This window comes from Lagopus leucura, unplaced genomic scaffold (genome assembly GCF_019238085.1).
Source record: "Lagopus leucura isolate 7727_CA_CO unplaced genomic scaffold, USGS_WTPT01 Super-Scaffold_100001, whole genome shotgun sequence".
Lineage (NCBI taxonomy): Eukaryota > Metazoa > Chordata > Aves > Galliformes > Phasianidae > Lagopus > Lagopus leucura.
The window spans coordinates 79,230,362-79,248,653 of NW_024962262.1; the positions used below are offsets into that span (position 1 = coordinate 79,230,362).

Genomic DNA, 18,292 nt, shown 5'->3' on the forward strand with positions numbered 1-18,292 from the left:
TCTCCCTTCTCTTTCCTCTCAGTCTTTTATTCACTTCTCTACGAGTAGTCATTGCTTTTATTTGACAAAGTGTTTTTTTTTTTTTCCTTGCAATTTCAAATTGAAGAAAATCCAAAGAGATGAGCTGCCAAAAGGTCTGTTGAGGACAATTAAAAAATGAAGCACAGCAATTTGACTACAAGCTGTGAAACAACAGCTTTCCACATCTAATCTTAGAGGCATAGAATCACTCAGGTTGGAAAAGACTCTCAAGATCATGGAGCCCAAACACAACCTAACCATACTACCCTAATAACAACCCTCTGCTAAATCATGTCCTTGAGCACCACATACAAACAGTTGTTAAATACATCCAGGGATGGTGACTCAACCACCTTCCTGGGGAGCCTATTCCAGTACTTAACAAGCCTTTTGTAAAGAAGTTTCCTAATATCCAACCTAAACTTACCCTGGTGCAACTTGCAGCCATTTCCCCTCATCCTGTCACCTGTGGGAAGAGACCAACCCCACTCTTGTTGTAAGCATCTTTCAGATATTGGAAGAGAGCAATAAGGTGTCCCCTCAGCCTCCTTATCCCCAGACTAAGCAGTACCAGTTCCTTCAGTCACTCCTCATAGGGCATATCCTCCAAGCCCTTCACAAGTCTTGTTGCCGTTCTTTGAACCTGCTCCAGCACCTCAGTGTCTTTTCTTTACTGAGGTGCCCAAACCTGAACACAACTCAAGGTGAGGCCTCGCCAATGCTGAGTACAGGGGCAGGGTTACTTCCCTAGTCCTGCTCACCATACCATTCCTGATACAAGCCAGGATGCTATTGGCCTTCTTGGCCACCCGGGCACACTGCTGGCTCATATTCAGCTGTCCATCAGTACACCAAGGTCACTTTCCATCAGGTAGCTTACCAGCCACTCCTCCCCAAGCCTGTAGGGTTGCCTCAGGTTGTTGTGACCAAAATGGAATACTGGCTTCTGAGTTACCAAAAGGAGAACATAAATATAATTACAGTTTATAAAGGAGAAAAAAATACAAACTAAAAAAGGTCTAAAACTCATGGATGACTGTTAGTTCTTATCCTCTTCTTTTATATATATACACTTCAGTACAGAAAAAAGAAAATGTTAACCTTTGAAACAAAGGATGGAAAATTATAGCGCAATGTTAATGGAATTACAAAATCAAGTTTTTTAGATCTTTTTTTAAAATAAATTATACTAAATCATGTAACAACTTGTAGGGTAGAACAAAAGGTTTATAAGATTTACCCGAATGACAGTAGCTTACTAGAAATCTCAGAAGACAATGATGATTACAAACTCCGTTATGGAAAATATGTTGAATATTCAAAATGAAACATTAATTTACATAAGGATAATTTGGTTCAGAATTTTGTTACAAATTTGACAAAGGACAGTATGTAATAATTTTATTAAAATTTCCAAGTTCGCTGCTTAAAACCTAACGGTTCAGAAAGGCAGAAAAGATAACTAAGGCTTATATAAAATTGAGAAGCTAGTTCATTTCTAATATCCTCATTCTGATGCTGAACAAGATGAACAATTGCATTGGGCTTACATAGCAAGGCTGCAGAGTCGACCTTTGTGAGCAGACCTAGATCTAGCTGCTCCAGCAGGAACCTGGCTTAGCTGAACCATGAGAAACACTGGTTGCAAGTTTTGGAGAGCAGGTTTAATAAAGAGGAAAAAAAATGCTGCACAACAGCAGCTCAAGAGCGAGAAATGTGAAATAGCCCTGCAACCAGCAAGGTCACTGCAAAAGGAGGGCAGGAGGTGCTCCAGACACAGAGCAGAAGCTCCCTGCAGTCCAGGAGAGTCCCATGGTGGAATACTCTATCTCCATGGTCTCGGTTAGCTGATGCCTATGGCTACTTGAGCAGCACCACCCTGAAGGGTTGTCCCCGTGGTACAGAGCTGTGCTGGAGCAGTGCTTGGAGAGTTCTAATCTGCAGAAAGCCCATGCAGAATCAGTTTAGGGAGGACAGCATCACATAGCACAAACCCACGTGGAGCAGGGTCAAAGTGACCACTGGGGGGGTGACAGAGACAAAACATTATGGTCTGACCGCAGCACCCATTCCCATTCCCTGCAACTTGGGAGGAGGAAGTAGGAGAGAGAGGATGGGGAAGATGTTCTCATGTGTTGTTTTTTTTTTTTGTTTTTTTTTTTTTTTTTTTAAATTAAAATTAAATTACAGAGCAGAGATTTAAAAAAAAAAAAAAAAAAGTTTCCCTATGCTTAATCTGGTTTGTACATTATGGTAATTGTTGAGTGATTTTCATCCTTATCTCAACCTATGAGCTTTTTTTATAAATCATATTTTCTCCTTCTGTTCTTTTGAGAATGGGGAGTGAGAGAGTAGTATAGTGCAGCATATTTATATGCTTAATATTTTCCAACAATAATAGACAAAGATTAGAAGTTGCAGGGATAAGAGAAGTCAACCTTAGTGACTTATATTTAATAAATTAAAGAGTTTGAGGTATTTAAAACACAATATTCAAAGTAGCTAGTCTGCTCTAAAAAATATTCCTTCAAACATTTCCTTCAGTAAAATAAACTGCTTACCATTTCATTTAAAAATAGAACATGGAATTAAGTGTAATCTTCTAATTATGTCATATCTATAAAATCCAGGGCAGAAAAATAGAAAAAAACCAAAGTACTAAAATGTAGCACTACAACTTTACTCCTACAGAGGTGCATAAAAATTATTGCCCATTATGTGCAAGTTTTTCTCTAATCATCAATGATATTTTGTTTTCTTAGAAAAGATTAAAATTCTGGTCAGACTCTCCTCTGTATAATTCTAGGAGTGCTATCTTGAATATATTTATAACAAGTTCATTGTAAATTACTGTGATTTAGCTAAACTAATTAGAATAATGACACATTACCTGTGAAATCCATCATCCTCATTGCTTTCAACCATTATCATCTTCAGAATATCTTCCAAAAAACCTGAAGTACAATTGGAAAAATTGGTACCAAAAGACAGAAATAACAATTCATTCTGAGTAGCATCCTTCAAACATCTAGGATACAGCATTAAAGTAAATAGCCAATTCTACATTTATTGTTTTACAGCCTTTTTGTATAAATACAGTTTTAGATAGCTATATTAGTTACTGCTCCTGCTGGCCTCAAAACCCTTAATGGAGGTGGTGGACACCATCAAACACTTTACACAAGCTTAATGGTTGAAGAACTATGATAAAGTCTTCCAAGGAAAGAGTAAAAGAAAATCCATCAAATCCCAATTGTCTTTACTTACAAGTCTCTTGTTTGTTCCTTGCATAGTTAAGCATATTGAAGAAAAGAGTCTTTGACCATATAAATCTATGATCTGCTTATAAAAATATTCTTTCACACATTTAAGAAATAGGCTGTCATTAACTGATCTGTGCCCAGATAAGTTTGCTGGCTGCTATTCTTAGAGATGAAGTTCTCAAAGAACTCAACTTTCAGGTTTTCCTGTCATGCTTAATGTATACCTGTGAATAATTTTGGACACTGCAACCACAAATACTATAAAAGAAGAAATATATTAAAGTGCAATTTTTCAAAGTTTCATCTATTCTACCACTGACTGTATTTATTTTATGAATTTAAACATTTAGATTCCATTAGTACTTCAAATGTTACTATGATGAAGACTCCTGTTGTGCTCTGCTGAAAATAGATTCCCAATATTTCTTTTTACAGAAGGAATTCTTTGTTTTATGTATCTCACAACCCTTTTTTTCACCCAAGTTTGCCAATATTCAGTTTTGAAGTAACTAACACAAAGATAATTCCAACTGCTATAGGCCAATATAAAAGCAGATATTCTTATGCTTTCTACTTGTCATGAAATATATTTTCATTTTAAATGCCATATATTCAAACTGTTTACAGAAAGGATTGATCTGTATATGCTCTACTTCCTTGGTGAGCACATCAAGATATGACATGCCATAAATCATTACATCACCCTTCTCGGGATGGTATTGTAGTATAAATTAGCACAATATGACATGACTATTTACAACCAGATGCAATGCTGAATGATATCACAAGTCAAAATGAAGTATTAAAAAAGACAATTTTCCTTCATCTATAATCAGAGAACTGATTTGGGGGAATTAATCCATCCCCAGTTTGTCACAAAGGTCATAAAAGTAGCAGTTTTTGAAATTATATTTGCAAGTGCATATCTACAACCATGCTGTGGCTTGTATTACTTCATGCATGTATTTCACACTGTTTTTCTTTCTCTTAAATTGCTTTAAATGATGGACTCAGAATTCTCATATAAATATTACAATTTATTTCTCACAGAAATATACATATGTAATGAAACTACTCACTTGAAAGAAATCGTAAAGTTTAAAATAAGCACATAACTAGTGTGAGTTTTGTTATTCATATTTTTGGGTTCATAGCCTCAATACTACCTCAGCTGACTAGTAAACCACTTGTGAGAATCTTTCTTTGTTTTTTTTTTTCCTTTTGGCTCAAAGCTTGCTTCCTGAGGTATTTCTTGTGAGAAGACTGACTTTTCTAGGAGATGAGTGCTGCCATGGGGCAATCAACATCACTGTATGGACAGTTTTAGCTGTTTACCAGCAGAAGATCTAACCTGTGACCGAATAACTCCAGCTTGGGGGGTGATACCATTGTATCCTGTGAAGGCAAGATACAAATGTGCTCCTCCCTGCTCCCTCTTATCTGCTGGTAAGGCCTGGAAGATGATAACAAAGGAGTTTCTGCTGAGATCCCAAAGCCAGCAGCTGCCACTCCAAGAAGAGCTGACTCAACCACTTTATAAGCTGGTACTACCATTGAAGAGTTGCCATCATTGCCATGGTCACCATCATCCTCAATAGAAAAACAATGCCTGATGAACCACCACTACTGAAGATCAATGACTGAACTATGAGCCATGCTGAATCCATGGTGGTGACTACCTCCCTCTTGCTTCCTATAAAGACTCCTTGCTTCTTCTTTCTCATCCTTTCTATCACCCTTCTTCCCTTCCCCATTACCCTAATTCATAATAGCGTCTGTCCTCCCCTTCCTCATCTCCCTGATTAAGATTTGTAATAAACTGGTCAGACCAACATTTGAACCATTGTTTAATCTCATGCCAGGTATACATATATTAAAAAGAACCTTCTCTTCCTCCTGTAAATTGGAGCGAGACACCACCCAAGGCCATAACCTGAAGAAGGTCTTGCCAACAAATTTGCTTTGTTTAACAATAAAGTAAATGGAATATCTGCACATGCTCCGCTTTCTAATATGGATTTCAATAATGAGAAGGAAAGAAAGTCAAGTGATTTGCTCAGTTTATTCTAGAGAGAGCTGCTCAGCTCATGGGAAGAACTACATATAGGCTGAAAAGGGAATAAAAGTGCTTGTTTCAGATGATCATGAAAATGCTGGAAGCCTTCTCCGAAAAATATTCTGTGCATAGATAAGCAAGTTGTAACTTACACACAGTAGAGCTTGCTTATAACTATACAGATTACAGCTTGAAACAATCCTGTTCTGCATTCTACAGCAGTGTAAATGTACATAAAAGCAAATAAGCACAGAATTGTTTGCCTTGCATGAGAGCAAACTATCACTTGTCAGATTACATATCTGTCACCGCTCCACAGTGTTCTCCTTAGTGATTTTACCAGAAATTCAGCCATTTCCAGGACCTTGTACTATACAGAGCAGTTTCTGACATCAGTGATATATCATGTAAGGAACAACTTAAGAGGAAATAGGACGTAGTGATGCTGGGAGAAATAAGCTAACAGAGTGGCAAATAAATAGATAATGTACACTTACTGAGGTGATTAAAATTACAAGGAGATTAAAATGGAAATCAAACACCTACATCTCTCTCCAGAGGAGGAAAAAAACAAAAAACCCACAAAAAAAAAAAAAAAAAAAAAAAACCACAAACAAGAAAAACCTACCACGATGACATTCCAGAATATCTCATCTCAGCCTTTCCTGGACTCTTAAAATTATGCCCTCAATTGCTGCTCTTTGCTGCCAGGGCCTATAGAAAGAAGGCTGTCACTGCCAGGGTCAGCTGTTGTCACTGTTCTCCTACCTTCCCTATCTGTCATGTCATGAAATAAAACTGCAGGCACCAGTGGCTATAAACAGAGCAATGCTTCTGTAATATTTCTGATCTTTTCAGTTTGCAGAGACAATGAATAACTCATTGTCTACTTATGGTACACTTGTACCCCTCAGAGCCTTGGAATTCTGTGTGTCTTGATCAGAGCTGAAGCTACACTTACCTCAAGCTTCTGACTTTCCAAAACAGAGAGTATCTCCCTGGACTTTGCTCTCAACTTCCTGGAAATCACTGAACATAAAACAGTTTTGTCCACTCTATTGAAGTCCATTGTGCCAGCTCTGAGTGTCTGGACCATGCCAATGGTCTGATAAACACTTGAGATTACCAATCTTGAAAATATGTGGCAAGAACATTCACACCAAAAAAATCATGGAAAAGTCACTAACAGGTGGCATTGAGTTACCCAATTATTATTATTTTTTTTTAAAGATTACAAAGGGCACACAATTAAACAACTCTGACCAGTCACAATCAACACCTGGAAATAACTTAGTTACAACACCTCTTTTCCTCTCTTTATTTTGTATGTTGCCATATACGCCATGCAGTTCTCCTTAGCAGTCCTGAAAAGTGAGTGAACATAAAATATTTAAATACAAAGCTGTTACCATTCTCATTTAATACTAATTTTAAAATTTAACAAATTAATATGGTAGTTTTTTATTCCACTATGATTGGGAAGTATATAAAAGAATGAGACTATGAGCTCAATTATATTAGTTTTTTTGATCTTTGTGTTATTGTCAGCTTCCTTGCAAGACTCTGACATGATCTTCTATAACTGGAAAAATGTATATGTAAACTTGTAACTTCTTTCTAAAAATACCATCCAAAACGGTCCCAAGATGATTGAATTTACAACTCAACTGTAAGACATTAGAATATCTTTATGAGAGAATATAAAAAAGTGTAAAATTTATCAGTTATTTTAACCCTTCGTTTTATTTCTCCATTTTGTATCTTAAAGCAAGAGCATTTGTTCTTCTCATACTTGAAAGCAGAAAATAGTGGTGGCTTCTTAAAGCTAGAATATCATACTAAAATAGGGATTCCTTGCATCTTCTTTTGGTTTTAATCAGTTATGATATTTAAATTCAGTAATGAAAATACAACTGGAAATTGAAAGAATTGGCACAATACATGCATTGGACAAAGTTTTCTCAAGTAATGGTGACAAGAGCTTGGAGTTTAGATGAACTAGTGCCATAAGACTGGTTGATCAAGTGAACCAAACCAACAGTTCACTGCTGCTGAATCCTTGGTTTATCTCCATCAGCATCACACTTCCACAGTCTGCTTTATCTAATTTAGTTCACATAATTAAACCATCACTTTCAAACACTGAAATGACTTAAATCCAAAGTACCATATCAGCCATGGTATAAAAACTTTAAAATTGCAAGTGCAGACATACAGTTTCTGTAGACAGAATATCATTGCAAACATTCATCTTCTGATTTTAAAGATTACCTTACTGTATACATGCCTTTTCACAGCACTGATTGTGACACAAGCTTACATAATACTTTCTCCAGAAGCCTGACCCAGAAGGCAAGGCAAGGAAGGGAGACAACTTTATTACTACTAAAAGACCAATCAAACTTGAGAATAAGTGTTGAGAAGCCACATGTGCATAGTGAAACAGAGTTCTTTTCTTTGGTTCCTCATCATTCTTGTCAGTAAACAGTACTTTGGTTCTGTATTCCTGGAGATTTTATGTTAATAAAACCAGGCACCATATATAAAATGTGACTAGAGAAATCTTTCAATTTGTCATCAAGAATAGTTAAAATATGACTCCATGCAAGGGTTAAACAGAAAGTTATACAACAAATTACAAAATATATATATAAAAGCAAATACTTAAGAATGAACTCTCACCTTCTGCTGACATTGAAAACTTGTTGCATTTTAATTGCAGAACATAATCATTTGCATTTGAAATTGCGTGCATGTGGAATATGGTGGAACAAGCACCTATGTAAGAAGCAGAGATTCAGCATCAAATGACATTTTCAAGAAGACTGGAAAAAGTAAGTTTTGTGATCAAAATGTATATCTAATCAAAATCCACATCAGAATTTTTCAGTGCTTACAACCACACTGTGACTATAATCGAGTCCTAATAAGGAGGTAACTAACTGAGACAGGCATTTCTGAGCAAATCCAATATGAATTGGATTATATATGAAATTCTAAATGACCATAACAAGACAAAGAGATCAGTTTGAGCACTACATACAGGCAATATATTTCACAATAGTACATTGTTTGGAAAAAGCAAACAAATAAACAAACCTCCAGCAGAGCCTGCATATATCATTACTTATTTCTTTATATAGACTCAAATAATAATTGCATTTGGAAGGGATTAATGGAAGTCATACCATCCATTTTCCTGCTTAAAGTATGATCAACTTACAATTAGTTTATTTTGCTCAGTACTACGTCCATTTATGTTTTGAATACCACTGAGCACTGATATTTGCCTGCATCTCCAAACAGTCTGTTCCAGTGCTTAATGACCCCATTATAGTTTTTGTTAACTTTGTGTTTTCCTTGCAGCCATATGTGACCACTGCATTATATCCTTCCACAATTCACCTCTGAGAACAGTCAGATTCCATCTCCTCTATTTGTTTACTAGATGGTGAAAGGCAGTAAACTAGGTCCCATCAAGCCTTCTGGCTGAAAAAGCCCAGATCCAGACTAAGCAACCTTGAGCAATCAAATGTAGACCCTTAGCATTCAGACAATAGGTGTCCAATCTGGAAAGCTTTCTAGAACATCTGCTCTGTTCACCTATTTCATCCACAAATAATAATGAACACAAGAGTACAGTCTGCTCTACCTCTCATGTTCAGGTATAGTTAGGTTGTATTCAGAAGCATATGAAAAGTTACCAGTCAACCTATTTTTCCTCTTTTTTTTTCTTGTTCCTGAAAACAGACAGAAGACTGTCCAAAGCACAAGGTTAATAAATACAAATTCACTAAAAAAATCCTTGCTTGTGGAAACAAAAATTTTACACATTATTCTTCTGTTTTGAATTGCTATCGGCTTCATTAATGAACCTTTCTGAGAGTTTTATTTTGAAGTAAAGTTGCTCCATAGAGATTTTCAAAACTAGGAATGAGTTTTCTGAGTTAATAACTGCTGCAAAGAAAAATCCACCCATATCAAGCAAATAGAACAGTTATATTCTTTAATAAGACAACTTGCTAAAAATATTAACCCTACACAGTAAAGATGTTAGATGCTTTTACACAGCTATTAAAGAAAATGAAAAATCTGTCCCTATATTATCTAAAATACTAGAATATAGACTATTATAATCCCAAAAATATCTCTAATGGTGACAGGTTTTAGTAAGGTCAAATATATTAATGTCATAACTAAATAAAATGGAAACCTTTAATTTATTATACTTTTATAGAGTAGTCCATCATAATTAAATAGGAGCAATTCTATGCATATTTTTCATGTACCATATAAAAATGTAATTGTTTTGATGAATGATTTGCAGGGAATCCATAAATGTTATTGATTTTGTAGGAAATGTGATGCAAAAATGATTATTTGGGTTATTCAAAGCAGCTAAATTTACAAAAGAACTTCTAGGATTCATTTGTTTAAAAGTGCTAGAATAAGTGAAGTGCAAAACCGCACCAAATTGGACATATATTTAGCAGAAAGCTTAAAACAGCAAAAATTATCCATCCATAATCTCCAAAACTGTGTGAAAACACCTCCAACAATGTGAAAATCCATTATGAAGAGATTTTGCATGAAAAAAAAAAAAAAAAATGGAAGCATTCCTCCTTTTGACATAGGAGTGGTGCTTGGGTAACTTTACGAAATTGTGTTGAAGCATGGTCACTGAAAAAAATATTTCTTCAGCTACCACAAGTTATGCAACCCTTCAGATTTATTGTGTCTTGGATGTTCACAATTATGGAATTTGGACTTGGGAAAAACAGTTAAACCGTTGTTTATATGTCTAAGTAGAAGACTAACATGGATTAAGAAACACACTGTAAGAAATGATTTTGTCCTCAGAGAAATCTAATACTGAAAATATGCTGCTTTCACTCTTTTCAAATCAAGTTTTAGGAAAAAAATGCCCAAGAAAGAGTTTTGACATAACAGGAAAAGAAATTAATGTAAATGACACATCTCTTGTTTAAAAACAGATGTGCACACACACACACAAAAAAGATATATTTCACTTGCAAAACAAAACTAAGGTTAGAATAGAGGAAGATATCAGTAGAACTGCAACATGTTCACAGTCTTCCTCTGTTTACTATACCATATAATCCCAGGACATAACTAAAAAGTCAAATATTCAGCTGAAAACCATGAGTGACTTGAAGCTGCTGAAATCAGTCACAGCTGCAAAAATTCCCTCTTAATAGTGAATGTGAGAAGCAATAATATATCAAAATACTGTGTTTTGCAACTATTTTCAAAGCCATCTAAGAAAGTCACAAAGTCATTTACAACAATAAGACTTGTTTGTTAACTAGAGCTCCAAATAATTTCACAGACTCATTATCAAATTCAGCAAGATTGCAACACTGTAGGGATATTTAACAAGTGTTAGTTAGACACCTAACAAAATGGGAGATGACATTTATGAGTGTTCTTGTTTTGAAAAAGAGCTGTGTATGTATGTGTTTACTCTTCTAATATTTTGCTCATTAGTTTCCCCTGTTCATTTTCCTAAATAACAAGTTATACATAGGTCATTTTAAATAGTTATTTGTTTATGTCCTTATTATATTAAACATATGGTAAATATTTATCATTCTTATTCTTCACTGAGTAATGCTTTAGGTACACAAGAATTATTGTATTCTAGTCTTAGGACTTAAACATTATCTCTCTGATGTCACTGACTCTGTTTAACCAGCTCAGATTGTTTCAGAAAAATAATTGCAATTCCTAGCTATTAACTTTGGCTTCCAATTCCATTAACATAAAATCACATTGATAGTCCCAAAGTCAAACCTCCTTGCAGTGTCCTTACAATAGAGCTTGTACATTACCCTCCCAGAGAGTTATATTGTACTATTTAAGAGGATTACAAAACCAGTTTATGCAAGCTCCCTCACGTATATGGCTTTGTTTCCTTTGCTTCACCCAGATTTCTTTATTTTTATTTTTTTTTTAATTCAGCAGAATCTCTATCCAACAATTTCTATACAACATTGAGAAGAATTTGTTTCTCAATTTTGTTTTGATTCAGCTTACACTAGATTCTATCTTGGCAACAGCACCTCTGTAAGATGAAAGTTCTGTTTTATTATTTATGGACAAAATTCAGTTTAAATAACAGCCTAAAGTAATGGAAAGATGTAGCAGAGAAAAATGAAAAAGCAGCAGAAGTAGCTACAATGAACAAAAATGTACAGAAACACACAAGTAACAAAAAATGCAGCAAAATTAAACCTTTAAATTATTAAAAGTTTTACTTAGTTATGATTGGCAGCAAGTACTGACTACTGTCTATGAGTGTCAAATGTTACTGAATTTATGGCCAAAATCATATTTATGAAGCTAGTTTTACATACCATTAGTATTTTTTAGTATTGAGTCTCAATAACTTCATATTTAGATCTAATACCTTACATAATTTTCATTTATTTCTTATATTCATCACTTTTTTTTTAAACAAGCATCCCCAAAATTACATTTCCATTCCTTAAATTAAGAGCATGAAAATAGCTTGGCGTTTCTTTTCCAGCTCACTTATTTCTTGTATCTACACTTTCACTTTTTTTGTCTATTCAGTTTACTTTTGTCTATTCATATTTACTTTATGTTCTCCGTTATTAACAAAAGTACTAGGAAAAAGAAAAGCTTTGTTATTCAAGCATACCCTTGATTTTATTGTCTCTTAAGACCTTTTTCCTGTTGGAATGGGAATGGTACAGCTGAAATTCAATTAAATGTGTTCCTGAAAAAATATTTTCTGTTTGCATAGGAGAAAAGGTCACCTTCCTGTATCTTGCACAATTAAAGACATGCTTGCAGAATAAAGAAACGTAGTTGTGAATTCATCCTTCTCTTTTGAAGAGAAGTCATTACACTTACTAACTACACTGAAATTTTCAAAATTTAACTTATATTAGATTTGTATGATTTACAATACATTTTTCATATGCTTTTAGAAACCATTTATAAAATGTTACTTGAGTGCAAACATACAAAAACATGAGCACTTTTAATATTAAAAATACAGGAAATGTAAATTTTGACAGCATATTAAAGTCATTAGGACCTAATTTTAAGAAGTGAAACTACTAAATGATCACTTTATATATACATGCACAATCTTTAAATTACTAGAGAACTATCTCACTAAGAAAAGTCCTTTTCCCACTGTAGCCATTAAAGAAATCCCTGAAGACTGTATTGTTTTTATATAGTCATTCTTAAATGCAAAGACTTGCTGATTACAGACTGAGGGGAAAACAATTTGCTTTTCAAATTTCAGCTGACATTCAGTCTTCCACCAACCAACTAACCACAGCAAAACAATTTGTGATTGGCCTTTTTAAACTCAAGGTTAATTCTGATATGAGTTTTAGAAAGTAAAATTTGTATCAAGTGGAATATTTTATTTATCCCTGAAGAAATTTGGGTATTTTCATTCACTAACTTTTTTTTTTGTTTTTCCCCATTGATCTAAAGACAAGCTTTCAATAATTAACAAGACCACTCTTCAGCAATTATGTGCATTGACGAAAAGACAACCATAGCACTGAACCTTGACTGATACAGGATGTGTTTGTGCTGTAGGAAAGAAAAAAAATCATAAAATAATGATAAAAATAATGCCTTACTTGCTATTTCTTCAAGCCTGCAATGCAAGGCACTGTATTTTGTGCACAAGAAGGCACATACTGCTCCCAACACAATGGTTATTATAGTTTTTAAGGTTGCTATAAAGAGCATTTCACGAAATGAAATGATTTTGTTTCTACATTATAGATAAGAAGGTGAAAAATACACCATTAGTAGTACTAAAATTTCTTTTCACAGCTTGTAGCTAAGAAAATTGAAAAGCCATAATTTCATTTACTTCATAAATAAGCAATTCCAAATCCTAAAATAGTTAGATTAATGAGAAAAGATTTTTTTTATTTCCACAATAAGTAATAGAGAAAAGGAATATAAAATACTTATCATTGTAATAGATAGCAAACAAACACTTGACGGTGTTTGCTGCAAGAAATTTCATTCTCATGTGTATACCTATCTATGATTCTCCAAGATTTTGCTAAAAAAACCAAAAATTTACAATGTTCTTAATTTTCATCATCTTCTAAGAAACAGATATTAGAAACTAGACTACTTCTGTACTACAGAAGCAGTTCAAATACAAAAGATAGAAAGCATTTTTTAACAATTTCAAAACAGGACAAACTTATAGCAACCTTACACAAAATACATTTATGAATATATTTAATAATTATTTTAAAAGGCTTTAAGCCTAGACTAGAAGTTTATATCACACAACAAATACATCTGTATGTATATCAAGAGATAACTTATTTGCTTTTTAAACCTTTGACTCTTCAGAAATTTAAAGCTGAATGTTTTACATAGGATGTTTAAGACGTCAAGGCTACATTTGCCTGACATAACCAATTATTAGAAAGAAGAGCTATTCTAATCTATAAGGCAATTCCACCCTTTTCCTTAACAGAGAGAAATATTTGGAATAGATTATAAAGAATTACTACTATTTTCTACAGATTTTTACTAGGGCTTTTTTTTTTTTTTTTTTTTTTTTAAATCCTTCAAATTCTGCTTTCCTGAAAGCAGAATTTTGTTTTATTATTTTCCATTTTTCTTTGAAGTTTCAGATATTAGCCTCTGTCAGAGAGTGCAGGCCAAAGAAAATGAATCATGTCTGATTTAGCACTGGACTTATTTTTTATTTCCTATGGTTGCTGATAGATAATTAATCCATTGAAAGACAGGTGAAACGGAATCACAGGCTCATAGAATTGTTTGAGTTGGAAGGGACACCTAAAGGTCATCTAGTACAACTTCCCTGCAAAGAACTGGGACACCTTTAGCCGTGTAACGTTTCTGAGAGCCCTGTCCAGCCATATCTTGAATGACTCCAGGGATGGAACATCCACCACCTCACTGGACAACCTGTTCCAATGCTTGACTGCCCTTACTGTAAAAAAACTTCTTCCTCATTTACAATATAGATCTCCACTCTATCCAGTCTCCCTGAACACTTCTCTTCTCCAGGCTGAACAGCCCTAGTTTCCTCAGCCTGGCCTCATAGGGGATATATTCCATCTATTAAATCATTTTTATGGCACTCCTCTGGATGCATTTCAATAAGTCCATGTTTCTCCTGTACTGAGAACTTCATATCTGGATTCAGAACTCCAGGTGAGATCTCACCAACACAGAGTAGAAGGACAAGATCCCTTCCCTTAACCTGTTGGCCATGCTTCTTTTGATGTAGCTAAAGATACAGTTGGCATTTTAGGCTGAGAGGACACACTGTTGGCTCACATCCAGCTTGCCATCCACCAGTACTCCCAAGTCCTTTTCAGTAGAACTGTACTCCATCAATACATCCTGTATAATCAATGAATATAAAGATGCTATAATTACAAAATAAACCAGAGAGCTTAGCTAAACAGTCTATGGTAACAAAAAGAGAATAAATAGAATACTTACCCACATCCTAGGTTTGCTGCAAAACTCCAGAGAAAGGATCTCCAGAAGAGACCATTCCTACCTGGTAGTCAGCTCTTAAATAGGTCTAGGAGAAGTTGAGCCAGGCTCCACCCTTTCTGGCAGCACAGGTGAATTGCCTTCACCTATGCTCCTCTGGCTGATTCATTGCTCACCTCAGGTAATCAATCAAAGGTTCAGGCCATGATTCAGCAGTTCCCATACACATCCCTCAGGTTGTATTGTTAGCAGAGATTGCCACAACCCGGGTGCAAGACCTTGTACTTACCTTTGTTAAAACTCACGAGGTCTTCCTGAGTCTTTTGAATACTGTTGATGTCATTGAGGAAGATGTTAAAGATCCTCGGTCCCACTACTGATCCCTGAGGAGCAATGCTCATCACTGATCTCCATCTGGATGCTGAGCTACTGTCCACTACTTGCTGGGTATGATCCTGCAACCTGTTCCTTTTCCACTGAACAGTCCACCCACCCACCAAATCCATATCTTCCAATTTGGATAGATGGCTGTTGTGGGGGACCACGTCAAAGACCTACAGATACATCAATAGCTGTTCCCTGAAAAAAATAAAATAAAATAAAACAAAATAAAATAAAACAAAATAAAATAATAAAATACAATAAAAAATGATTGCAGCTGGACCATGTGGCAGAATCAACTAAACATACAAAAGAACCATATACAAAGACATAAAAGAGCAAAATTATTGGCGTTACGTCTTCCAGTTAAGGAAAACCATAAGTGGGAAAATCAGACTACAAGGAGGTCACTGGAATACCTAAAAATCCAAAACTATGTTTTTAGCTACTGTACTGGGCTTACATGGCAAGGTTTTGGTAGAAGGGGGCTGCATGGGGGCTTCTATGAGCAGAACTCTGCACTGTCCCATGTATGAACAGAGCCGCTCTACCTGCTTCAAGGGAAACCACCGCTGCTGGAGCAGAGCTACAAGTGAAGCCGGGTACTGTAGGAGAGCGGAGTTAGGGAAGGGAAACTGCTATGCAGCCGCAGGTGGGAGAAGGGTGCGAGATGTAGGAGGAGCGGCCCCGCAGGCACCGAGGTAAGCGCAGCAGGAGGCACTGAGGGAGCACAGCAGCAGCTCCGTACAGCCCAGGACCCTGCAGTCCGCGGGTATCCGGGCTGAGCTGAGCTCTCCATGAGGCCACGGAGGCGGGAGGACTGCGGGAATTGCCGCTCGGGGGGATCCGTGTGGGGAAGTGCCTGAAGGGCTTTGCGTTATTGAGCCGTGTTGGGATGGTGCTTGGAGTTTTGAAAGCCCATGTTGAAATATTTTGTGAAGGGAAGCATCCTATGGGGAGGAGTGCATTCATGACCATGAAGGGGAAGCATATAACAAAGAATTATGTACTGATCACAACTCCTCTTCCCCATTTCACCGCACCACTCATTGGGAGGAATTAATAGAAGGTGGATGAGGAAAACGTATTGTTAGTTTACTTTTAATTGTTTCTGCTCTAGTCTGTTAACTGAAGATGTAATTAAAGGCAGGATCCTCACATGCCAGGTAGAATTTGCCTGAAATGTGACAGAGTATCAAGACATTCCTCTTTGTTTTCGTAATCTGTACCTGCAGAGATTTCTCCCATTGTTCTTGCATTCCATAGCAATCTTTGGGACAAAAGGAGCGTTGGGAGGAAGTAAACAGTCACTCCAAGGACTAACAACAGACTAACAGTGGACCATCACGATGCTGGAAGGATACTAAGTGATTGCCAAATATGGCTGTGTTAGTTGGGTAATCATTGCAAGTGTTGGTTAATGAATTTGGGAATGTAATGAATGTGTAATAAGTGTGAAAATATAATCTGTTCACAAACAATCAACTGGTGGAGCATTCTTGGAGAGTTGTCTCAATGCTACTCCTGTGCTGCCAGTAAATACCTTGCTTAACAGTAACAAAACTTCACTGTTAGGTTTCTATGTATAGATTTCTTTGATTCATCTGCTACCTGTATGTAAGAAATTACTTTTTTCTCTGTATGCTGAGTCTATTTGTCTTGTTATGGTAAATGCTGAGTGACCTCCCTGATTTTACCTCAATCCATGAGCATTTTTTCATCAGGATTTTCTCCACCTGTTCTCTGTTCAGAGAGTGAGAGCTCAGCACAGTAGACTTTTCCTAGTTATTGGTGTGAAACAGCTTCAGATGTGCAACTTGACCAGAAATGAAAAAAAAAAAACAAAACAAAAAAAAAAAAAAAAAAAAAAAAAAAAACCCAGCATAGATGAAAAGCAAAACACAAAAACTCTGCTGCAAAGGTTAGCTTAGATCAAGACATGTTTGTTATATCTGATTAATGTAAACAGGGCTGGAAGCACAGAAATCAATGAGTTAGCTGCAGAGTATAGAATAGTTTTCTGAGTAATTAGCATTAATAAGTTGCAATTGTGACATTGAAAAATGTTTGGCAGCCCTGCCCATGGCAGGGGTTTGAAACTATATGATTTTTGAGGTCCTTTTCAACCCAGGCCATTCTATGAAATGAGAAAGTTCTGCTAGAATCTAATATCTTCCATACTACATTAGTTAGATATGATAATTGGAAGCCTGGAATTAGTTGCTAAATAGAATCATAAATGAATTAATAGAGACCAAATGTCCCAAGCCATCTTGATCATTTTTTTCTGCTGCTGATACTACTGCAGAACTATGAGAATGGCATGCAGGAGGTCTGTCTGGATTTCACAAAATTTATTTGATGCTATGTCACACCATATCCTATGGGGAAATTAAATCAAATTGGTTTGGAGAGAAATACAATTAAATGGATCAAAAGCTGTCTGTCTAACTCAGGAGAGGCTAATTATATAAATAGTAATTCCATCTAGATAAGGAAATAATGTCCAGCAATGTCCCCCATGGATGCCCTTGGGCTCTTATTTTATCCAACATCTTTATTCTGAAAATTCATAAAGCAAGGATAAATAGTTGCATTTACAACTGCTGAGCACTTATGCCCATGTTTCAGAGACCATGTATTATTATTCTAACCTTGAGAAACTCAGCTGTATCCACAATGCAGGCCCTTAGGCAATAAACCTGGTGTACCCTGCTGAAGATGCAGTGTAGGCAAGACAGGAATTTGACACCCCCTATGCCTTGATTTTAGTCTGAGCAAACTGTTCCATGCTCTGCTCAATATTAACTTTATGTTATAAATGACTTTACCTAAGTCACAACAGTTTTCAAAAATGCCCTAGGCACTTCACATTGTGACCTGGAAAAATGAGAGGCACACACAATCATCATCCTCCTTATGCATCACTATACATGCTTCATGTTGTAACCCAGTCCCAACACAACAAACACGCAACATTCATTGGAACTATCTCTGCCACTCATGTAGCATTTTTTAGAATTTAAAAAAAAAAAAAATAAAATAAAAGTGAAAG

General features: G+C 35.8%; 1 long non-coding RNA gene across 1 annotated transcript; it reads right to left on the reverse strand.

Annotated features, from left to right (window-relative positions):
* Window positions 1–1,493: 1,493 nt before the first annotated feature.
* LOC122178297 lies at window positions 1,494–14,758 on the reverse strand. Its single transcript, XR_006178271.1, has 5 exons — window positions 14,692–14,758; window positions 8,023–8,118; window positions 6,644–6,704; window positions 2,912–2,975; window positions 1,494–1,959 (listed from the first exon to the last, which is right to left on the reverse strand). It is a non-coding gene; the product is annotated as an uncharacterized LOC122178297 (long non-coding RNA).
* Between the last annotated feature and the right edge of the window lie 3,534 nt (window positions 14,759–18,292).